The sequence below is a fragment of the Megascapheus bottae genome, chromosome 25, assembly GCF_031878675.1.
Source record: "Megascapheus bottae isolate mThoBot1 chromosome 25, mThoBot2.hap1, whole genome shotgun sequence".
In the NCBI taxonomy this organism is placed as follows: Eukaryota; Metazoa; Chordata; class Mammalia; order Rodentia; family Geomyidae; genus Megascapheus; species Megascapheus bottae.
This window is the reverse complement of record NC_143533.1, coordinates 20,874,695-20,888,102: the sequence shown is the minus strand read 5'-3', so window position 1 is coordinate 20,888,102 and position 13,408 is coordinate 20,874,695. Positions and strand designations below refer to the sequence as shown.

The 13,408-nt window shown below is 43.4% G+C and overlaps 1 protein-coding gene across 5 annotated transcripts in view; it reads left to right on the top strand.

The window, feature by feature from the left end:
• The first annotated feature begins 2,859 nt into the window (after nucleotides 1-2,859).
• Ctdspl2 (CTD small phosphatase like 2) overlaps nucleotides 2,860-13,408 on the top strand; it is a 61,683-nt gene continuing 51,134 nt past the window's right edge. For 3 of the 5 annotated variants that reach the window (XM_090318452.1, XM_090318453.1, XM_090318449.1), the window contains exon 1: nucleotides 2,860-3,175. The gene's annotated coding sequence lies outside the window, so the exon portion shown is untranslated. Of the gene's footprint in view, nucleotides 3,176-3,204; nucleotides 3,295-13,408 lie in introns of those variants that run through there. The other 2 variants (XM_090318451.1, XM_090318450.1) reach the window with 1 other exon arrangement.

The following is a 13,408-nucleotide window of genomic DNA, read 5'->3' as shown; positions in this document are numbered from 1 at the left end:
ATGCATGAAGCCCTACGGTTCAATTCCTCAGTACCACATAAACAGAACAAGCCTAAAGTGGTGCTGGTACTCAAGTGGTAGTGCGCTAGTCTTGAGCACAGAAAGGCTCAGGGACAATGCCCAGGTCCTGAGTTCAAGCCCCAGGACCCACCACCCCCACCACCCTCCAAAAAAGTTTTCATGTTGGCAAGATTCCAAAGAATACAATTTTTCATTCAAGGGAAACAGTCTATGGTGAAGTGAAAGTGAAGAGGCCAGACCTGGAGAGACTTGGTTAATTGCTACTAAGCCAAAAAGTGAAAGTTCAGAATATAAAAAGATAAAAAGATTCATTTTAGGGATAATGTGATATGACTTGAAAATAATTTCTGAAATATGTCACCTAATTTTTTAAACTGTTTTGTGTGTCTTTTTTTCTTTGAAAGGAGGACTTAGTTTTGAACTCTATCCTCCTCTGCCTCCTAAGTAGCTGGTATTACAGGTGTGTGCCACTGTGCCCCATTACTGGTTTTTTTTGTTTGTTTTGGTCGATCCTGGGGCTTGAACTTGGCCTGGAAGCTGCTGTCCCAGAGTTCTTCAGCTCAAGGCTACCACCCTATCCCTGGGCCTGGGCATTGTCCCTCAGCTCTTCAGCTGAAGGCTACCATTCTACCCCTAGAGCCACAGCCCCACTTCCGGTTTTCTAGTGGTTAATTGGAAATAAGAGTCTTTACTGCCCTGGCTGGCTTTGAACAGGATCCTTAGATCACAGCCTCCTGAGTAGCTAGGATTTACAGGCGTGAGCCACCTCCTTCTGTTGCCCCATTACTATTTCCTGACCTCCCTCGGCTGCCCCATTACTATTTCCTGGATTAAAATTTGACAATCTATATTTTTGACAGAGTTATTACTGAAGCTTATGTACATTAACAAATGTCACTTGAGAGGGATGCACCTTGTTATCAATTCTTTCAAAAATTCATTTGAACTTCACAAATGTTCACTTTGTTACTGATGGGGGAAATATAATTAAAATGAAAATCAAGTTACTCTGAGAAAATGGTCTTAGTTAATATCCTAAATTAACTGAAAAAGCATTTGGGCTTACCACCAGTAACTTGACTGAACTCACAGTGATACACCCCCCTAAGGAGGTGGTGAATGAGGGTTCCAACTATTTCTTCATAGCTTATGATAACTGCCTTTGGATAAGGCATGCTTTAAAAAAAAATAAAGTCAAGCCTGGGTGGGTGGCTCATGCCTGTAATCCTAGCTATTCTGGAGGCTGAGATTTGAGGATCAAGGTTAAAAGCCAGCCCAGCGACACAGGACCTGAGACTCTTATCTCCCATTAACCTGTAGAAAATGGGAAGTGGGGCTTGGCCCAAGGGTAGGGTGGTAGCCTTGAGCTGAAGAGCTCAAGTTCAAGCCAAGTTCAAGCCCCATGACCCATCCAAAAAATAAAAAAAAAAAATTGTCTTGAAGTGAAAGGATGGGAGACAAATATCACCTATCTCAAATATCTGAGTTGTTGGGATTGAAAAAATAAGTGCATACGAAAGTTGTTTTAGCTAGGTGTTGGTGGTTCCTGCCTATAATCCAGGCTACTCAAGAGGATGAGATGTGAGGAGCCTAGGCAGACACATGCTTGTGTAACCAACAAAAAGCCAGAAGCGGAGGCGTGGCACACACCAGCCCAGAGAAGGAAAAAGCCAAGCCAATCCAGCCCCAGGACATTCCTCCCCCTACCTAACGGCTTGAAATAACTTCTACGAAAGTCTTTCACAAACTTTCCTAATTCTTCTTCCATTGTCAAATAACTTCAGGGAAGGGTGCCAGTGGCTCGTGCCTATCATCTTATCACAGTTGGGGTGGGGAGCTAAGAAGGCTGTCAAGAGCCGACTTCCACCCAAGCCGGGCAAGGTGGCAGCCCAGTCCTTGCCCTCGGCCTCTCAAACCGGTAGTTTGCCTTTTTTTAAAAAACTTGTATTGAGGTTACCTGTTTTTTTTTCTTTCTTTCTTTCTTCTTGATCGAATATCGAGAATGGTCTGCAGTTTTAGTCCCTAGATAACCGCCTCCGAATCCCTCGCAGGCTGACGTGTCACCGGGACTGGACACTCCCCAGGGAACACACGCTTTTTACTCGGTGGGCGCTGACCAGTCTTTTGACGCAGGCTTTGTCGTGAGAAGTCCAATTGTCTCAAAGATCCGAGTTCTCCGCCTGCAGAACCACCACCGCCGACAGCACGCGTGAAATAGAACCGAAGGCCCCCGGAGAGAATCGCAGAGGGGAAAGGCTCACGGTCCGCCCCCATCTCCTCTGGGCCTCCGGGAGTCCTCCGCACAAACTACCTCCTCCTGCGCGCCAAACCGTTAGCCCCGCCCCGCCCCACTAGGCCCCGCCCCGGCAGGCCCCGCCCACAGCTCCTAAAACCTAGCCGCTAGGCTGCGCGACGCATGAAGCCCCGCCCCCGAGCCGAGGGCACGCGTCATCAAGCTCCGCCCCCCGGGCCGAGGGCGCGCTCCTCCCACCTTACCCCCTCCCTTCCCAACTCGGCCTCCAGCGGTTCCGTTAGCAGCGGGAGGAAAAACCGTCCTTCACGTCTCCGCCTCTCCATTCCTAACGCTTTACTCCCTACTTCCCCTGCGACCACTCTACGACCGGGCTACGGAGGCCCCTAAAGTACAAACATTCCCCAGGCCCTTGACTACCCCGATCGGTTCTGTCAGTTCTACTCCATCCTAAGACCCTTACGTTCTTTTTTTTTTGAATCAGCGATCTGAACTCGCGAGGTTGTTTTTTGTTTTTTTCCCGGCGTCCGGTACTTCAATCCCTTCACGGAAGTCAAAGTTGTTTTCCTTTCCTCCTTCCCCCGCCTTTCCCCCCCCACCCCCCCATCCCCCCTCCACACCCCGGTCGTCCCCGCGGTGGCCGCCCGCATTCCTTCCCTCCCACCTCGCGGAATTGTGGCGGGAGGGGGGGGGGAGGAGGAAGTCACCGCGCCTGCGCGGAGAGGCCGCTTTCCATCCGGGTCCCTGTCCGTGCGGTGCAGCAGGTCGGTAGGCGGGAAATGGCGACTGGCTGAAGGAGCTGGTTCTCTTGCTGCTGCGGGCTAAAGCGGGAAAGACACCACACGTTGCGCAGTCGGGACTATCGCCGGAACCCGAAGACGCTTCTCTGTCGTCACAGTGAAGGTAATCCCCTTTATCCGGACGTCGCCGCGGCTCCCTGCCTCAGTCCTCCTCTTCCAGGGCCGTCCTGCCGGGATCTCCTCCCCTTCGCTGCCCGGTCCTCCAGCGCTCCCGGCGCGGTGGTAGGCATGCACCGTTGGCGCCTTGTCCGGCCGCTGTGTGGAGCCGCTCTTGCCCGGACTTTCCCCTGGGAACGGAAAGAGCGCTCACTTCCCGCCAGCTCCGGCTCTCGGGCTGAGGCCTGTGTTGTGATTTCTGGGGTTGGATTTCACTTGGCTACCCGCCCCCACCCCGGCCTCACGTTCCTCGCCTCCAGCCCCCCGTGGGTCCCCTCTGCGTGAGGAAGTGAAAAGATTGCCTTTTCGAACCTGAGCACATCTGATTTTATTATTTTTTTTCTCTCCCCCCCCCCTTTCCTTTTCCGGCATCTCATTCTAAGTAGGGGGGCGTTGCTCTTATCTCGGTGCTGGTTAATATCTGTGGAGAAGCCGGAAAAGGGGATTTCACTCACTTCTGTTTGTTTTCTTTACTGTTAAAAAAAAAAAAAAAAGGTTGGGCTGACATTGCCATCTTTTCAAATCAAGAGTGGGTATCGTAAAGAACAAGCCCATGTGGGAGGTCCCCGGGTACCATAGTGGTCACTGAAGGGTGAATCTTAGTATCATTTAATATTTTCTGAGTCTGCCTGTATGAATGTTTGCTTTTGCATTCTTGAACAGAATTCTGTGGCTAATAATTGCATAAGTAAATGGTGTTTATTTACTTCTCACCCTAGTGGTAGCTGAGTGTGTGAGTGATGTGAAGCACTTTCAGGAGTATCTCAGGGAAGCCTATGGAGAGATACAAGTTCTTAAACTACCCTAAGATCCTCAAATGAAATGTACTTAGTAGATGTTCCTTCAAGGCAGGGATTTATCTTTGTAAGGCTACTAAGGGCAATACCGCTAAGATTACTGCTCTACGTGAGTATACAAATTAGTGACTTGAAATGATAGATTTATCTGCATAATTTTCAGATTGTAGATTGCTTCATATTCTGACTCACTATTCTTCGCTATGTTTTACATTTTCGTTTGTGGTTCAGTAGTTATCCTTTAAAAAGGAGGTAGTAAATGGCAAGTTACAGCTAGTTTTACTTACCTTTTTTTTTTTTAATGTAAGGAGGCTCTTTGTTTTTGGAATTTGTTTTCTGACCATGTTGAATATGGGTCTTTGTAGTCCCCTCGCTAGTCAGGATTAAAAATTGTTCCTATTATGTATCAGTTGGTACTTACCCTAACTCAAGCTTTCAGGTCTGTAGGTCCAGTTTAAAGAACGTCAGTATTCGCAAGATAATGAACATCACTACTGTTAGCAAGATATTAAAATTAAATTTTAGTAATAAGCAGTAACACAAACATCGTTGTAATCTTCATTTGATAGACTTTGCTCAAGGTCATAAAGAAAGTCAAGGCGAAATGTAGCTCTTATGAGAGGCAATCATTTATTTATATGGGTTTGTTTTATTTTGTTTTCTGCTACTATGTTTCTAATTCAGAGTCTAACAGTTGGCATTTAGATAGTGCTCTACCAGTTGAGCCAAGGCTCAAGCTTGGCTTTTCCTTGTTTTTTTTGGAGTCTTGTGATTTCTCTCTCCTGGCTGGTTTCAAAGTGCAATTCTCCAAATCTCAGGCCTTCTGAGCAGCTATGATTTCAGGCAAGAGCTACTGCTGTCCAACTTGTGAAGCAGTCTTGTTAGGATTAAGTTGAACATCCTTCTTAGGATCAATTAAATATGGGGCGGGAGTAGAGATGCAGTCATGTTGGATGCTTGCTGAGCCAATTTGTTTAAAACTGGGGTCAAATATATGACTTAAAGAGATCTAAAATAAGTTTTTGGGCAAGGTGCTGGTGGCTCAGCCCTGTAATCCTTGCTGCCCTGGAGGCTGAGATCTGAAGATCTTGGCTTGAAGCCAGCCCAAGCAGAGAAAGTCTGATGAGAGACTTTTATCTCCAAGTAACCAGCAGAAAATTCTGAGGTAGAGCTGTGGTTCAAAGTGGTAGAGCACCAGCCTTGAACAAAAGAGCTCAGGGACAGCACCTAGGCCTTGACTTCAAGCCCTATGACTGACCAAAAAAAAGTTCTAGGTCTAGTTCTGTCTGTATTTTGATGATGTTTTGGGGAAGCATTTGATAAAATTTGGATTACCAATAGCAGAGTTGATCATTGTAGACTATGTCTTTAGAATTCTCCGAATTCAGCCTGGCACAGTGGCTCATGCCTGTAATCCTAGCTAGTGGGGCTGTGGCACAGGGGTAGAATGGATGCTTTGAGCTGAAGAGCTCAGGAACAGCACCCAGGCCCAGAGATCAAGCCCCATGACCCACCAAAAAAAGAATTCTCCCAGATTCAGTATGTCTACTTTTGATGTTCTTTTCACTATAGATTGAAAGATCATAAAAGCTGTCAAGTGATGGGATCTTTAACATTCATGAATTTATAGCTAATTTATAAAATTTATAGAAATAGAATTGCATAGGAATAACACACACACACACACACACACACACACACACACACACACACACACACACACACACACACACACCCCCCCCCCCCCCCCCCCCCCCCCCATATGTGGCCAGTCCTGGAGCTTGAACTCAGGGTCTGGGTTCTGTCCATAGGGTTTCTCAAGGCTAGTGCTCTAACACTTGAGCCACAGCACCGCTTCCAACTTTTTCTGTGTATGTGGTACTAAGGAATTGAACCCAGGGCATCGTGCATGCTGGGTAAACGCTCTACTATTAGGCCATGTTCCTGGCCCAGGATGGTTATTTTTTAATAATATACATTCTCTGTAGAGTCTTTTGGAAATTTCATTTGTGCTAGTAATGTTACACTTTTCTCTGTTGAGAATTGGAGAAGTTTTATCTTTTCCAAATTTAGTTGAGTCTAAGTTCCTGATTTTGGTCAAGTAGCATCTTTGTAAGATTTCTGTACAACAAAACCTACTTATTTCTGATTTAAGAACTTGGGCCTGTTCAAAAGTATGTACTGATCTCTAGACCTCTAATTGTAGAATTGTTGAATGAGTAAATAGTATTGCTATTCCAGTCATTAATGAAAATAATAAACGGAACCAGGTGCTGGGTTATAGGATTACAGGAGCCTATAATCCTAGCTGCTCAGGTGGCTGAGATCTGAGAATCAGGATTCAAAGCCAGCCCATGCACAAAAGTCTATGAGACTTTAAAAAAAATTTTTTTTGCCAGTCTAGGGCTTGAGCTCTGGCCTGAGCATTGTCCTTGAGCTGGATGGAGCTCTACCACTTGAGCTACCAGTACCACTTCTGGCATTTTTCTATGTATGTGGTACCAAGGAATCGAACCCCTGTCTTCATGCATGCTAGGCAAACGCTCTACCACTAGGCCAAACTCCCAGCCCCAAAAGTCTATACAGAGACTCTTATCTCCATTTAACCACCAGAAAACCAGAGGTAGTGCGCTGTGGCTCAAGGGGTAGAGTGCTATCCTTGAGTTGAAGAGCGCAGGAACAGGCCAAGGGTTCAAGACCCATGACTTACCAAAAACAAAAAAAGAGCCAGATTAGACAGAAAATTCCTGGAGACTCATTATCTCCAGTTAAGCACCAAAAAAAGCTGGAAGTGGAGCTATAGCTCAAGTGGTAGAGTGCTAACCTTGAACAAAAAAGCTCAAAAGACAGCAAGCACCCAGGCATTGAATTCAAGCCCCAGGACTGGCACATACATACACATACACATGAAACTGATTTACCAGATTTGGGAAAGAAAAAAAAACCTAAATTTATTTATGATTTATCAAGTTGTTATAAAGCATAAAGTAGAAAAGAAACTTGAAGTTAAATATCAGATGTGCTGACAGACCATCATATTGGGTGCAAACTTATATAATTTGTCTGTGTAGGTTAAAAAACCTACCATTTATTAGACTGGCTAAAAGGAGTCATTTGCCTTGCTTTGAGGACAAGAATGTAAGTCTATAAATAAGACAGGGTTTTGCTCTGTTGCCAAGGCTGCCCTTGAACTTACTGTCCTTGTGCCTCAATTTTCCAAGTGCTGGTCTTACAGAGTATAGCACTATACCTGGATCCAGAATGAGAATATTTTAACAGATGTGAAACTCATGTTAAAACCATGCAATTGCAGCTTTAGTTTCCCTTTAGTTGGCATATACCCTAAGGCATGTATAAAACCATATATAAATTTGCTAGTGGTGCATGAGTATATTAAATTTTAATTTAAACTGTATTAAATTGTAATTGGATCTATATTATAAGTAGGTAGGCTAGGTGATTGAGGTGTGTTACTGGTAAGTAGGCTAGGTGGTTGAGAATTGTTAAAAATCATTAGTACTTAATCTTTGTTGTTGCTGCTGCTGCTGCTGTTGTTGTTGTCGTGTGGGGCTTAACCTCTGGGCCTGGGCACTATCCCCGAGCTCTTCAGCTCAATGCTAGTGCTCTACCACTTGAGCCACAGCGCACCACTTCCACTTCCGGTTTTCTGGTGGTTCATTGGAATTAAGAGTCTCACGGACTTTTGTGCTGGACTTTTGTGCCTTTTGGACTTTCGTGCCGAGGCTAGCTTTGAGTCGTGATCTTCAGAACTTGGCCTCCTGAGAAGCGAGGATTACAGGCGTCCTAGGCTGTACTTATTAATCTTTTATTGTCTCTCTACTGTCAAATGGAATACTTCCTAAAATGCCCTGTTTAAAATCGCAGATTCTCTGGGTATGTTTTGTCTTTTAATTCATAAGCACAGATTAGTTTGTTAAATGAACTTTTTGATGTCACTAGAGGTGAAAGTTCAATCAATGGAACATTAACAGTTAAATTTTTTATGCTTTGACTCTTACAGGAGAGATGTGGAAAGAATATAGTTCTGTATAGAAGACAGACATGATGGGGGGGTACCAAAAGAAGCTTGGTTCTCTTGGGGTCCTTTGGGAGTCCTGTGAATCTGGCAGTAAGGAATGGTGGGAGTCAAATGTGGCCCTCCAGAAGAACCTGAAGACCTTGTGGATTTAATATAGTTCAACATCATCGTAGACTGGTTGACTATCGAAAGGACATATCGAGGAACTGTTTGGGGCTAAAAAGCAGAAAAGCGTCTAAAAGATAAAATGAACATTTAAGATCATGATACTAGAAGACATCTTTATAACTAGTGAAAGTAACTTTTAAAATTCATGTTTAAAAAATCTGCAATTGTACAAAGAGGTTACTGTTTAACAAATGGTGAAATAACCTTTAGGTAGTAATTTAAAAGTATGTTTAGCTGGGCGAAGTGGATCACACCTATAATCTTAGCTCATCAGGAGGCTGAGATCTGAGGATCAAAGTTCAAAGCCAGCCCAGGCACAAAAGGACCCGAAACTCTTATCTGGAACTCATTTATCTACAGTTAGCCAGCAAAAACCTGGAAATGGAGCTGTGGCTCAAGTGGTAAAGCTTAGCCTTGACCAATCAATAAAGTTCAGGAGCAGTGCCCAGGCCCTGGGTCTAGGCTCTGGTTAGGCCCCAAGACTGACCATACCACAACCCTCAAATCTCAGCCTCTTGAGTATTCTAGAATTACAGGCATGAGCCACCAGCTCCTCATTGTATTATTTCTTAAATAGCTATGGCTATCTTTAAATTTTTAATTTGTCATTTTGTAACAGTTTTATTTTCCTGTCAATATATGATATAGCAGTAGACTGCTACTTCCCTTCATTCAGAAAACATATATGTGTGGCAGAGGACACATTAGTAATTAATAATTAATCTTTCACGCTGGGTCCCAGTAACTCATGCCTGTATTTCTAGCTGCTTAGGGGTCCTGGGGCTTGAACTCAAGGCCTGACAATTGTCCCTGGGCCTTCCTCAAGGCTAGCACTCTACCACTTGAGCCTCAGCACCACTTCCGGCTTTTTTCTATGTATGTGGTACCGAGGAATCGAACCTGGGTCTTCATGCATGCTAGGCAAGCACTTTAACCACTAGGCCAAACTCCCGGCCCCTTGAAACTTCTCTTTTTTGATGCCAGTCCTGGGGCCCGAATGGGCCTGAACACTCCCATACTCATTATCTCCAGTGAATCAGCAAAATGAGCACCTCACCCCTGAGAAAGTCAAGTTAAAGCTGGAGTCCCTGAGTTCAAGCCCTGAAATTGGTACCAGCTCCCCATCCCCCCTTGAAAAAATAGTGTTTATACCTGGAAAATTGCATTCCTGGACATGTCAAGGATTGTCTAAGTAGGAGTGTGTCCATTGGCCTCCTTTTCCCCTGTTACTTTGTGTTTAGACTAGGAATTGGAATGGAGGAATGTATTTTTCAATTTCCTTGATTAACTTCTGTCTTTTCCTTTGTCTTGGTGGTGGAATTTCTATTAGTTTCTGATCCCTGTGAAGTGATAGACTACTATTCTCTTGTGTGAGTTGATTCTTCTTCTTCTTCTTCTTCTTCTTCCTTCTTCCTTCTTCCTTCTTCCTTCTTCCTTCTTCTTCCTTCTTCTTCCTTCTTCTTCCTTCTTCTTCCTTCTTCTTTCTTCTTCTTTCTTCTTTCTTCTTATTTCTTCTTTTTTGTGGGTCTTGGGGCGCGAATTCTGGGCCTGGGAGGGGTTCCTGAGCTCTTTAGCTCAAGGCTACTGCCCTACCTCTTGAGCCACAGCCCCACTTCTCACTTTCTAGTGATGAATTGGAGTTGAGTCTGATGTTCTTTAGTGCCCAGGCTGGCTTTGAACTGCAATCCTCAGATCTCAGCCTCCTGAGTAGACTGAGTCACCCTGCCTGGCTATGCGTTGATTCTTGTTAGCAAGGTCCTCTAGTCTAATCCAATCTTGGCTTCAGAGTGGGGCATTCTCAGTGGTCTTCCCGTCTAGGACAAAAGGTCTTGTTCAGGAAAAGAGGTTGCAACCCTAGATTGATGGTGGAGAAAGAATGATTCCCTGTCTCGCCTTGGTTACTTTTTCCTCTTCCCATAAGCACTATGGTTCCCTCAAAGCTGTGCATAGTTTGTGGGCAGGTGTGTGTGTGTGTGTGTGTGTGTGTGTGTGTGTGTGTGTAAATATTGAAGAAATGTAGGGCGTCTTGCCTGCTTGGCTAATACTGTCATTGAACTACACTCCCATATCTTTGTATTTTTTTGTTTTGAGATATGATCGTACTGAGTTGCCTAGGTCAACCTCAAATTTGCTTCAGCATCAGAGGAGTTGTGATTACAAACATGAGCCACGACACTGGCTACCTCTTGCTAATTTTTTTTCTAGTCCCTCTTATCTTTCCAATCTGTTTGCTATTGTGAAATGTCAATTTTTTAGTCAATTTTTTTAGTCCAGAATTAAAGAGAAGAAATATACTTAGTAATTTGTGTACTTGACAATTTTCTACTTTAAAAAAGTAAATACTAAAAATATGATGTAAAAAGGCTAATTTTACTTAATCCTTTTCCTATCTTGGCAGTTTTGTGTTATCATTATATCCTACCTACCCTTTCTTTGTTCACAGTAGTTTGTTTAAAAAATAGTAACAATAAGCCAGGCGCCAGTGATTCAAGCCCATGATCCTAGCTACTCAGGAGACTGTGATCTGAGAATTACCCCAAAATTCACAGCTGGAAGGTCCAGCTGTGAATTAAGTGGCAGAGCACTAGCATTGAGCAAAAAAGCTCAGACAGCCCCCAAGTGCTGAACTCAACCTCCAGAACCTGCACATACACACACGTACACACACAGTAACAATATTAATAGAAGATACTTTTTCTTGTCAGTTTCTTTTTTATTAAAAGATTTAATTAACACAGTTTTTTTTTTTACATTATATTTCAAATGTCAAGTTTAACAAACAAGTATTCAGGAATGGAGTCTCTATATAATGGAATGGAGTCACTGGCACATAAATTTAAGAACAAAATTAAAATTAAGCTGCCTTTGTCATAGATACATATCCATCTATTTATCAATATGTCTATAGAATATATATCCCATTATAGACTTACATGTCTATATAGTTATATTTATATCTTGAAGTTCATGACAATGACCTTGAGTACCCAAGTATTGAGTCATCGCTGTTGTGCTGTTTGAATCTAATCCCCACATGTCTAGGAGACCATTTGCCTCTTGTTCCTTTGGTCTTGGCTTAGCTCACTCAACATGATTTGCTCTAGTTCTGTCCACTTCCCAGCAAATGCTATTATTTTATTTGTCTAGTGGCTATGTAGAATTCCATTGTATATATGTACCACATTTTTTTTTTCTTTTTTGTGGATCATAGGACTTGAACTCAGCCTGGGCACTGTTCCTCAGCTCTTCAGCTCAAGGCTACCACCTTACCCTTGAGCCAAGCCCCACTTCCCATTTTCTAGAGGTTAGTTGGAAATAAGTCTCAGGTCCTTTTGTGCCTGTGCTGGCTTTGAACCTTGATCCTCGTATCTCAGCCTCCTAAATAGCTAGGATTACAGGCATGAGCCACTGCGCCACTGTACCACATTTTTTGTATCCATTCATCTGTAATGGGGCATCTGAGTTGTTTCCATTGGCTATTGTGAATAGTGCAGCGATGAACATGGCTGTGCAGGTGTCCTTATCATATCCTGGGTTATGATGCCCAGGGAGTGGTATGGCAGGTCCTTAGGGAAGGTCTATTTTTAGTTTTTTGAGGAACCTCTAAGAGTGGAAGTACTAGTTTACATTTCTACCAGCAGTGCAGTAGGGTTCCTGTTTTTCCACAAGCCTGCCAACATTTGTCATTGTCTGAGTTCAGAATATTGTTCATTCTGATTGGGATAAGGTGGTATCTTAGGATTGTCTTTATTTGCATTTCCTTTATAACCCATGGATAATGAGCATTTTCTCATATGTTTCTTTGCCATTTTAACCTCTTCTTTTGTTAGGTCTCTCTTTAGTTCCCTTTCCCATTTAGTGATTGGTTTGTTGGGTTGGTTTGTTGGGTTGGCAGGGGTGGGAGGATATTTGTTTCTTGAGTTCCCTGTAGATAATGGATATTAACTTTTTGTCTGATGTATTATTGGTAAATATCTTTTCCCAGTTGGTTTGCTGTCTTTCTACTTTAGTAGCTTTGTCTTTGTGCAGAAACTTTATTCTTAGGTAGTCCCATTTGTCGAGTCTCTCTCCAATCTATTGTGTCCCTCGGACTCTGTTCAAGAAGTTTTTGCCTATGCCTATGAGTTCCAGTGTCTCTCCTACTGTCATGTAATAGTTTCAAGTCTGATATTGAGGTCTTTGATCCATTTTGAGTTAATATTTGTGCATGGTGACGGGCTGGGATCCATTTTTAGTTTTCTGCTTGTGGCTGCCTAGTTTGATACTTTTGTTTTTGTGTATGTGCTGGAACTGGGGCATTAACTCAGGGCCTGAGTGTTGCTCCTACAAAAAATAAAAGCCCAAAATAGAGCTTGTGGATAGTTGGGCTTGAAGTTGCCTGGGTGCTGTCCCTGAGCTCTTATGAAGCTCAAGGCTACTTACTGCCCTACCCTTGGGCCTGGGTGTTGTCCCTGAGTTCTTCAGCTCAAGGCTACCACTTTACCTTTGAGCCAAGCCCCACTTCCCATTTTCTAGAGGTTAATTGGAGATAAGAGTCTCAGGTTCTTTAGTGCCTGGGCTGGCTTTGAACCTTGATCCTCAGATCTCAGCCTCCTGAGTAGCTAGGATTACACGCGTGAGTCACCTCACCCAGCTTACTTTGGGCTTTGTTGATATAAGACTCTCACAAACTTTCTTTTCTGGGCCGACTTTGAACAACCATTCTCAGAACCTAGTGGGATTACATATTTGAACTTCTGGTGCCTAACCTTCTTTTCTCTTTTGAAGTCCTTGTACATCTTTTATTTCCATTCTGACAACAGGTTATTGATATTTTAATTTTTTTTTTCCTCTCCAGTCATACTGGGGTTTGAAATCAGGACCTCACACTAACTAGGGACGTCTCCTGTATACTCAGTCATACTCCAGCGCAGTATTTTAAGTATTAATGAGTGGAACCCTTAAAGTTGGATACTTTTACATGTCTTCAGTTGTTTTTCTTTAGTCTTTTAAGACCTACTTTATACTTTATGTCTATTACAAAGTTTTTGTTATTTCAATTTATATTCCCCACGTATCTGCTATGTAAGAATTTTCCTTTTCTAAGGAGTTCTGTGCTGAAAAATAAAGGCATTTTAAATAAAAAGTTTCCTTTATAAATAGTAAATAATAGAAGCCAAGCGTGGTGGCTCATGCC